Here is an 11,082-nt window from a genome sequence, read left to right on the forward strand (position 1 = left end):
TAAGGGATAGAGCAACCAGGCCTTTTCCATCTAAGGGGTTTGTTCCCTGGGGCCCCTAATTCTTTGTACCTAGCTATACAACAGGGAAAAGAGTTTGGAGATGCAGTCTTATTTCTTAACTGCCTGGGCTAGAGGCTAGCTGCAGCCTAGCATGTCAGCTCAGTTAGTCCACTGGAAAGCCTCAATTAGTGGGCCCACCAGGATGCAGGATCTGTCATATGGAAAGGCTTATAGCAGGCATTTGGCTGTCTCTGCTGTACAAAGTCCAAGCCTCTTGAATAACTTTTTCAGAGGTGAGTAAAGTTATTGCAACGTCAGTCAATCATTCCTGGGATTTCTCACTTCAGTCTTATCCTTACATCATCCCTCCTTTAAAAAAAAATTATTTATTTATTGGTGGTACCAGGGATCAAATTCAGTACCTTCCACTTGCCAGGCAGGTGCTTACGCCACTAAGCTGTATCCCCAGTCCCCCTCAATTCTTCCTTTAAAGCTTCAGAAACTCTCTTCTTCTATCTAGATTTTATTTAAAAATACTTGAGTATCTAATAATTGATTCTTTGTGGCAATGCCTATAGCTATAACTTAACTGTGTCTATTCAACCTATGGGCAAACATTACTCCCAAAGTCTGAAGCTTGCAGCTATAAACTCTAAGCTTTTAGGCTCATTTTGGTGGCGTGTGCCTTCCAGGTGCTTTAGACAGGAAGAGCACAAGTTTGAACCTAACCTGGGAAACTTAGTGAGATCCCTTCTTAAAACTAAGAATAAAAATGACTGGGGATTTAGTTCAGTGTAAAGAGACCTGTATCAAAAAAATCAACAAGCGCAAAAACAATATATATATATATATATATATATATATATATTTTTTTTTTTTTTTTTTAAATTTTTTTTTTTTTAAACTGGGGATTGAACTCAGGCCCTTGTGCTTGCCAGGGAAGCGTTTGTTCCACTGATCCAACTCCCGGCCCCCCAAAAAACCAGGATTTTTTTTTTAACCAAGCTATATTAAAATGGCTAGCATTTCCATGAAAACTAACAATTAAAAAAATAGAACTTTAAATTGCTTAAACGCCAAGACTTAATAGGAAGGCTTACTTTCCTAAGTGGATGTGAGTTCTAACATGATTTCATGGCTTTTTTTTTTTTTTTTAATGAGTACTGGTGAGGTGTCTTGACTTCATGAATGACATGTATGTCACAGTTTATCCTGCGTCTCTTTTTAAAGTTTTGTCTTAGGGCAGCAATGGCGAACCTTTTAGAGCTTTCAATGATGAAAAAAAAAAAAAAAACCCAGCTGACTACGGCACACATGCCACAGGTTCACCACCACTATCCTAGGGGTCCAATGTCTTTATCTGGCAAATAGTAGCACTAATCTACAAAGACCTGGAAACAAACACATGATTGTGAAGGTCATTGAAGACCTTAAAGCTAAATGCAAATTGAAACATATGTGAAGATTTTGTAAGATGTCAAACCTAAATTTCAATTTATCATCTCAGAGGACGAGATGTTTCAAAAATAGTGACGGTGTGTACAGTATACACAGGTTGGGTAATTCAAAGGTCAGGGACCTAGAGGCCATGGCCTTTCTCTGACCCATCTTACAGGCCAGCTCCTCTTATGGCCACAAGATGGCAGCAGCAGCCAGGCACTGGACTCCCTGCAGGCGCTGCTTTGGACTTTCTCAGAACTTCTCTTTAGAAACTTAAACAGCCCAGAGAGCATTTTAAAAAAGCAAATTATCAGGGGCCGGGGAGATGGTTCAGTAGAATAAACGCTTCCCTGGCAAGCACAAGGGCCTGAGTTCAATTCCTGGTTCTGCAGAAAAAAAAAAAAAAAGTGAATTATCTATGTATATATTTACCAATTCAAATAGAAACGTGTAATGTATATTTTCTTCTTGTGCTGGGGACTGAACCTAGGTCTTCATGCTTACTATGCAAGTGCTGTACCACTGAGCTGCAGCCTCTGAACTCAAAACTTTATTAATGTACTTAATAAGATATTCAGTTTGTATTAATACACATCACACATTTTAATTTTAAACCCATATTTTCAAGAACAAACAAAAATTAGGAAAAACATTGGCATCGTTTTACTTTTTTTTTTTCCTTATTTTCTTTTTTTGTTGTACTGGGGATTGAACCCAGTATCTTCACACTGAGCCACGTCCCCAGCTTGCTCTGTCTGTCTGTCTGTCTGTCTGTCTGTCTGTCTGTCTGTCTGTCTGTCTTTCTGTCTATCTTTCTGAGGCAAGGTCTCACTCTGTAGTTCGGGCTGTCCTTAACCTCACTACGTACCCCAGGCTGGCCTCAAACTTGCAGCAGTGCTTCTGACTCAGCCTCCCAAGTGCTAGGGTTACATATAGGTGTGTACCACCACACCCAGCTTAGTTTTTATTTTGAGACTAAGTTAATAAATTGAACAGCATGGGAACTATTGCTTTACATTGTTACATAATGCTTTTTTATTTTGGCATAATAAAGGAGAGATGGTTTCTCATCTGCTTCTCATTCAATCTTTTGTATATAACAAAGCCTCTGGAAAAGTCTTGTGTACATTCATGGAATAATAAAAATGAAAGTGCTCATGAAATAGCTCAGTGGGTTAAGTGCCTGCTTAGGCAAGCACAAGGACTGGGGTTCAATCCCCTGTACCATATGCTGCAACAGCCCTGACCCCAAGCGTGCTGAATCAGACACTGAGACCAGGTGTGACAGCACATGCCTGTAATCCCAGCACCGGGGAGGATGAAAACAGGAGGATCACTATAGTCTGAGTTGTGTAGTGAAACCCTGTACCAGATACAACAACAAAGAATGAAAAATGCAAATGATATGTCTTAATCACTTTCTTTGTCAAAGGGACACAACATATAACACCTATAAATTAAAGGAGGAGAGGTACATTTTGGTTCACAGTTTGTTGAGTTTCCTAGTTAGCTGAGTCTGGAGTCAGCTGGCTCCAAGGCAGGACAGTATGATAAAGGCTCATGGAGGAGGAAAGATGCTTATGACATGGCAGACAGGAAGTAGAGAGAGAAGGGAGAAGTTGAGGAGGGAAATCTAACCTTCCAGGCTGAGGCTCAGTGAGAAGCCTCAGTGGCTTAGACCCCATCTTCTAACTGCAAGCCAACTATAAGACCCTATAATCTAATCATCTCCGTAAAACCCCCTCTATGAGGCTTTGGGAAGACATCTACATATAAACCATTACATTCCATCCCTGACCTCCAAAAGATTCATGCACATCGCTTTACATGAAATATATTTAGTCTATCTTTAAGAGTTGCCAAATTCCTATAACAGCTTCAACATTGCTGAAAAGTTCAAGTCTACATTCTGAGACTTAAGGTAAACTCTTAGCTGTGAGTCCCTATAAAAGTAAAAAAAACAAAACAAAACAAAAAACAAGTCAAATGCTGCTAACATACAATGAATGGCACAGGATGAACACTCCCATTCAAAGAAAGAGGAATGGGAATAAGCAATGATACCAAAGTAAGACCAAAACATTAAATCCTGTAGCTCCATGTGCGATAGCAGGTGTTACGGTTCGTGTCTAGATGTCTTCCCAAAGCCTCATACAGTCAGGAGGAAGAGACTTTTTAGAGGTGGCTGAATCTAGAGTGTGTGGTTGATTGGTGGTGCCATGTTTGGATTAAGGTGCTGGGATTGTGGATAGGTGATTGCCGAATCAGTCCACTGATTGGATTGGCACCACCCTAATCTCAGTAGACTGGATACAATGTAAGGGACAAAAATAGGCTTATCTCCTCCTCAGCTTTTGCTTTGCTAATTTCTGCCTACCGTAACTGTTCTCTGCCAAACCACCCCACCTTGGGGCCACTGATTAGGGACTGAAACCTTTATAAACTATTAACCTTTCCTCCTTTTAACTTTGGGTGTCAGGTACTTTGTCTCATCAATGAGAAAAGTAACTAAGACATGGGGGAAAATTGTGGCTAAGAGATGTGAACTAGTGTGCATGGACAGCTCTATCTTTGTGGAATTGCCTCTAGTTATAACCCTCATGGCTTCTCTCTTGGGCTGACTTTGCTGTTTCCTTGAAGCTTTCCTTATACCTTCCATATTCCTGGTTTAATAGCTGCACTTTCAGCTTCATGCATTGCCGCTTAAAGGATACATTTCCTGGCCTCCCAAGCTTTCTTTTGAAATCTGTATGGAAGTCTTTCTGATCCCACAACTTTCAAATTCTGCTTACAGCAGCACATGGGTAACACCAAGATCTCCTGACAGATTGAGCAACAGCCAAGTTCCTTTGAACTGGGACTACAGAGGCCTCTGAGTGCTAGGATGATTGAGCACTGTGAACTGAATCCTGAGGAATCTATGCTCCTAGGCTGCCATTCTCTCTGAACCAGGTGTCCTGGGGTTCTCTTTTCAAAGCAAAGTCTTTCACTTTTGCAACTTTAAGCTGGGGTCTTGCTAGTTCCTGTGATGCCCTCAAGGCATCTTTTCTACTGTCCCATTGTTAAGTTCTTGACTTCTTTTTTAATGTTAAATATTTTAGCAACCCAGCTCTCTTCTGCTCTATTTTTGCAGGTGATTTAAGCATTTTGCTTTTGATTTTCAGTATACCTGGCTAAAAGCAGCAAACTGTATCCATGTTGTAGCCTGAATGTTAGAGTGCCTTAAAATCTCCTCTGCTAAATTAGGTTGCCGAGGGGCCAGGGAGTTAGCTCAGTAGAATAAGCGCTTGCCTGGCAAGTGCAAGGACCTGAGTTCAATCCCTGGTTCCACAAAAAAATAAATAAATAAAATAAAATAAATAAAAAAATAAAAAAATAAATTAGGATGCCACCCTTGATCTTAGTTTCCTGCAAAGTCTCATGAGCAAAATATAAAAAATTTTTCTGCTAGAGCATAATACACACAGCCTGGAGTCCAGCTGCTAATAAAGTTCTTGATACCATCTAACACCTCTTAAATGTAGACTTGGTAGTCTGCATTTTCTTTCATGTTCTGGTCATCTGAGCTATAGCCACAATCTCCATCAAGTTTGCTTTATAGCATTCTAAGGCTGTTTCTTTAGCCAGCATCTTCAAGTCTTTCTGAACCCCTCCTGCAAATCTGTTCCAAAGGTTTCTAAACCATATGATCAGGTAGTGTTACAAAAACAACCACACTCCTGGTACCAAATCCTTAATAACTTTCTTCTTTACTGGATGGAACTGAATAACTGACACCCTCAAATAAAAGGTAGAAAGGTTCATTTTGGCTCACAGATTGTTGAGGCTTCAGTCCATTGTTGGCTGACTCCAAGGCAGGATTGCAGGGAAGAGGGGCACAGTGGAAGACAGTCATTCACATGGTGGTGGGAAAGTAGAGCTCTCAGTGAGCATCTCTTTTGACCAGACCTCATCTCCTAGTAGTGAATTAGTTACAAACCCCTATAATCCCAAAGCCCCACCTATGAGTACATGAGACTTTGGGGGAAACATCTACATATAAACCATAACATGGGATATCACCATTACAATAAGACCGTGACTTATGATTGAGTCCCATTCTTGGTAATGAGTTCCATTTGTAAGTCAGACTCATTTATAAATCCAACAAAATGAGTCTTAGACATCTTTGACACAAATATACAATGTAAAATATATCAAAAAACATACAACTACTGTAAATAAACTATGTTTACTTTGGAGCATAGTAACCACACAGTACCACAACTGTGACAATGCTTAGCATGTGAGATACTTCCATGGATTATTTGAATCTACTATTTATATGTTAAAGTTCACAACTTGAATATTTATAAGTTGGGGACTTACTGTATTACAATAATACTTTCACCCAAAGACCTTCCCAAACAGAAATTATGTCCCTTTAAGAGCTAAGGAACAGTTTTCTTTTTTTACATTTTTATGTATTTGGTAGAGGGTCTCACTACACAGCTCAGACTCATAGTGATCCTTCTATTTCAGCCTCCCCAGTACTGAGATTACAGCCCCTGAGCCTGTTTGCAGGTGCTTTAATCCAAGAATATGAATTTTTAACCATCCTAAAGTGCTGCTTGCTTGTCCCAAGATCATATCCTCTCTCCCAATCAGAGAGAATGTGGCCAGGCTTACATGGAGGAACAAGGATATCTTAACAAATTAGGGCTCATTAAGAAGAGAGGAGGATGGCTGTATTCTATAGGGTTTGTTGTACTAGTAGTCTTAAAAGGTTTATGATTGACTCCTCCAAAGTAGAGAAATACCTGAATACTGCGACTGTGTCTAGTCTTCAGAAGTTTTTAGGAAGATGCAGTGTGGGGGATTTAACTCGAGGCTCAGGATGCTAAAGATGTGCCCTATCCCTGAGCTATACCTCCAATGCCCATTCTTTAGAAGTTTTGGTTCGTTCTTTTACATAGTAAAATGAAAGCAGTGTTTTTCTCACTATATTATTTTTCTTTAGCTATAAGCCTGACCTTAATATCTTCTGCCTCAAACATTACAGTCCTTAGCTGCCAGATCCAGGGCACTCATAATCCACCAGGCTCCTATAGAGCAGCTCCCTCATGAGGTTTGGGTCCACCTGGCCCAGCATAAACCTTATAGCTCCTGCCAACTTACTTCGGACACAGCTCTTTCTTACTTTTGGTCTTTGCCAGGGCCAACCAGTCATGCCCTGATGCTAAGCCTTATGGAGGAAGATGTGTGTGTGTGTGTGTGTGTGTGTGTGTGTGTGTGTGTGTGATTCATCACTCCTCCTAAAGAAATGTGTTTCTTTTACAAAGCTACCCTTTCCCAGAGATCACTTCTACAGATCAAGAAAAACTAAAAGCATATTGTCAGGGGGGAAAAAGAGCATTTCTAAGACATAGTGCCCACCTGCTTTAACAGTTGCTTAATGAGGACCATATCAGTGTCTTCTGGAGGAACACTGCTTACATTGTGCAGAGAAAAATTTATACCTAATTACACTGCCTTACTCAGATAGTCTGGTCTGCATTCAGGGCTCCTAAAGGACCAGAATTTGGAAGAAAGAGAAAGATGCTTCAACTATGGGCAAAGGATGGTAGCCTGCCCACCTTCTCTTTTCTTGGAAAGGAGCACTCCTTTTTAAAAACATTTCCCCTTGCTTTCCTTTTATTTTTCTTTTCCAGAGTGAGATGAGTAGTCTCTTTGACTCTTGACCTTAGGTCCAGGCATGACTTTGCTGTAGGAGGCACTAAGCAGAATAGGGAAGAGGAAAAACTTAGCAGACTAGAGCGCCAGACTCTAAGACAGAGTGATGAGCAGGACCCTGAAGTTGCTCTTATTGCCCAGCCTAGCTTACCAAAGGGGACAGGTATAATGGATTCAGGATATATGTGAAAGCTACCCACTTTCCAGATTACAGGCTCTTCCTTACCTGAACCAAACTCTTCTCATAAATTCCAACATTGCTTCTTTCTTTGCTGGGCAGCATTATTCTCAAATGATTTCTGTTTCTCTCCAGGTTAAACATTTTTTTTTTTTTTGAGGCAGGTAAAACATTTTTATTCTCAACAGCTATTGGTAAAACTTTACCATGATAAGATAGCTTTTTAAGTCCTGACCCTCTTACCTTTCATTAGTTGTGTTGCCATTTATCTATGTTCCCTGCACATGTGGCTACAGTACCAAATAGGAAAAACAGTGGCTCAATGGAGCGCAGGGATACTAGTATTTCTTCCCTGGTACTGTGTGATATGTTTCCAGTAATAAAACCCAGGTTGACAATGGCATTTTTGGCTTTCAGTATACGCAAAAGAGGAAAGGGTTGTATCTTGTTCTCCATAAGCTCTGGCTCACTCACCATATCTCAATTTTCAGGACCCTGTTTTTTTGTCCCTGAGATGTGTGTCTGAAGGGTCTGAGTCAGTAGTAACTTTGGGCTCTGAATTATGTTGAAGCCAGGAGGGAGGGAAGATGCCCACCCCACTGCTGGCTGCTGGGAAGACAGGGATGAGGCCTACGAATAAAGCTTCTAGAGCTCCAGGATCTAGGTATCTTAGAGAAGTGTGATGGGGAGAGGTCAAAAAAGGAAAAGGAGCAGAAACCCATCAGACTGTGACTTTGGAGCACTTCAGCCTTCAGCCTCTTTTGACTTAGCCTGGAATGGCGATGTTTAACAACCTTGCTATCCCTACCCTGAATCACAGATGCTCAGCTACATTTTGATGAGTGTACTGTGAGAAGTGGCTAAAACTGGAGGTCAATCACATGTGTGGGGTGCAGCAAGGCCTGTCCTGAGAACCAAGAGCACTCAAGGCAAACCACATGAACAAGCTGTTCCAACTTCCAGTCATGAAAAGCTCAAGGCAATCCAAGCAAACAAGTTGCTAGGCAGTGTCACATGACATCAACCTGCCCAATGTATAAATAAATTCACTATAGTTGTTGAATAGTCTTTTTTCTTGAATCTGGAGAGAGGCCCCCCCACCTCAGCTTTTTGTTTTCTACTTATCTTTATTTCTTCAGCCTCCACTGTCGTTCCCCTTGAGAATTTCAACAGTTGCACTTGATCTGTTAGTGTATCATATTTATGTTACAGTGGGGTTATCAAAAGATTACCCAGATAACCCAGAATGCCTACCATTCCGGCTTCTGAGCCCATCACTTTACCTAAGAAGAGGTAAAGAATAGTTTAATTTGCAAAGAAAGATCACATATCCCTCAGAATTTTGGGGAGTTTATTCAGGGTAGTAAAAAGTTTTTCTCAAACTTGAACCTAGAGCCAAAGGAGAGCCAGTTTGTAGAGTTAATAATAACAAAAAGAGATGTTGTTGCTTGTGTAACACAGGTGCTTATGCTCTGAGCTATATCCCCAACCTCTAACATTTAAAAAGTATTTCAGTATGACAAAAATAAGACTTACTGGACCAATGGTATTTCAAAGGTCAGGCTTTTCACTGCCTCAGATTTTAAGTAAGAAGCAAGCCTTTTCATTGCAGTTAGAAAGGTGTTTGAAAATTTCAGTATCCACTGCAGATTCATAACAGATTTGACATTACTATAAATAACTCTTAAGTTAGAGGTCTTAAGCAAACCATTTTTCTTTTAATACACAAGGAAAGTGCTGGTGAGATAGCTCAGCAGACTAAGAGCTACTTAGGCAAGAGCAGGGACCACGGTTCCATCCCTAGTACCACATCCTGCCCTGGCCCCACCCCTAGGCACACTGAGCTGGCCACCAAGTCTGTGTATGGTGGTGCACACCTGCAATCCCAGCGCTGGGGAGGCTGAAAAACAGGAGGGTCACTATGAATTTGAGCTATGTAGTGAGACTCTGTACCATATACATAAAAAAGAAAATAAATTTAAAAAATAAAATATAGAGGAAGAGAGACCTCTAAGGAGCTGCAGTTCAGATGAAGGCAGCTTCTGAGACAGGGAACAGAAAGAATAATAAAAGTAAATATATAGAAAGCTATGGTATTAGCAGGAGTAGTCTCAATGTTAGTTTTTTTTTTTTTCACTTTTCAGACAAATACCATCAGATTCAGTAGTATTAAACCATTTCTTTACTGTTATATAGATTGTAGTTATAGGCTCCAGTAAGTTTTTCAGCTTCACGTTTTTCATCCTTTTTCTAATTCTTTAAAGCTTGACAGCCAGGGTCAGATTTTGATTATTGATCCTGGTTTGTCCGTGTGTGTGTGTGACTTAAAATATTATGTACATATTTTACAGTAATCCTTTTTAGAAATAGTAAGTTTTGAGGGCAAGGGACATATTATATTATTCCTTTGGTTTCCCACAATATAACTTTGAACACTAAATTGAATCGTGATACTCATTATATTGACTTGATGGGGATAACAATACAATGTTGAAGGCATTCTAGACCTAAATGTGGTTTTATTTCTTAAAGTTCTCAAAATTAAGCTTATGCATGCTCAGTCATGAAATAATCCTAATGTTAATAGTATTCCTATTACATATATTACATTTATAAATAAAATAAGCGTTTTTAAATTGCCTTTAAAGATGAAAAATAAAAATCTAGATAGCACCTTTTAACATTTGTCACTCCACAGGCACGGAATTTTTGAACTGAACAGATTCTTTGACCAAGTCCTTTTCCTTTCTGACCAAATTCGCAGAAGCATGCATTCTTAATTCTGAAACTGATTCAAAGCTTTTGCAGATAGGCGAAATGGAAAACATTAGTGAGTATGTACTTGCAAATAGTGGCTACTATTCTTAACTATGCATCAGATCGAGGAAAAAAATGCGTGCTATTTTTTAGTTTAAAATACACATGTAGGAATAGCCCCATACCCAGCAACGCTACTTCTTTGTAATGATGGAAAATTAAAGAGACGATTTAAGTTTCCGTTCTTAGTGGTGGTGGGGTTGTGAGTTCTAGCCTCTGGTTAAAAGGACGCTATCTGCTTGTTCTCCCGTAAGACCGAACTGAAGAAGAGATACACTACGCGAGATCACCCACGCTGGTCCAGAGCACCAGCAAATCTGTTCTCTGTAGCAGCTCCCAACTGAAGACACGACGTGATGGTGATTTCCACTTCCGGCTCAAACAGAACACGGACTACAGACGAATCTGGGATAGGGTTTCTCCAGAGGGCGAGGTCCCGAGGACTCTGAGACTGTCCTCACAGTTGTCCAGACTTGTGGGCAGCCACGGTCTAGCGGGCAACGGCTGCGAGGGGCGCGCGCGCGTGCCTACGAGTGCGCGCGCGCGCGCTGGTGAGCGGCGAGGCGGGAGGCGGCGCGGCCTCCGGGTGGGGGCGGGGCTCCCCTGGGCAGCCATCCGGGCCCCCGCAGCTCGGTAGGAGAGCTCCGCGGGGTGTGGGGCCAGAGCAAGGGCTGGGGCCAGCACCCCTGTGCGCGGGGCGGAGCGGCGCCGACGGCCCGGGCAGCGCCAACTGCCGGCGCGCGTGTCTGGACAGGCTAGCGGGGAGGCGCCGCTCGCTGAGCCGGGTCACGTGGCGTAGTCACGTGGCGCGCAGTCGGACCGGCGGCGGCAGCGGCGGCGGCCGAGGGAGGCGGAGACTTGCCAGAGACGCGGGGGGAGGAGGCGGCGGCGGCGGCGCGGGGCTGCTGGAGGCGGAGGCGGAGAGGCGCGGGGAG

Source organism: Octodon degus, unplaced genomic scaffold, assembly GCF_000260255.1.
Source record: "Octodon degus isolate 3935 unplaced genomic scaffold, OctDeg1.0 scaffold00024, whole genome shotgun sequence".
NCBI classification, from domain to species: Eukaryota; Metazoa; Chordata; class Mammalia; order Rodentia; family Octodontidae; genus Octodon; species Octodon degus.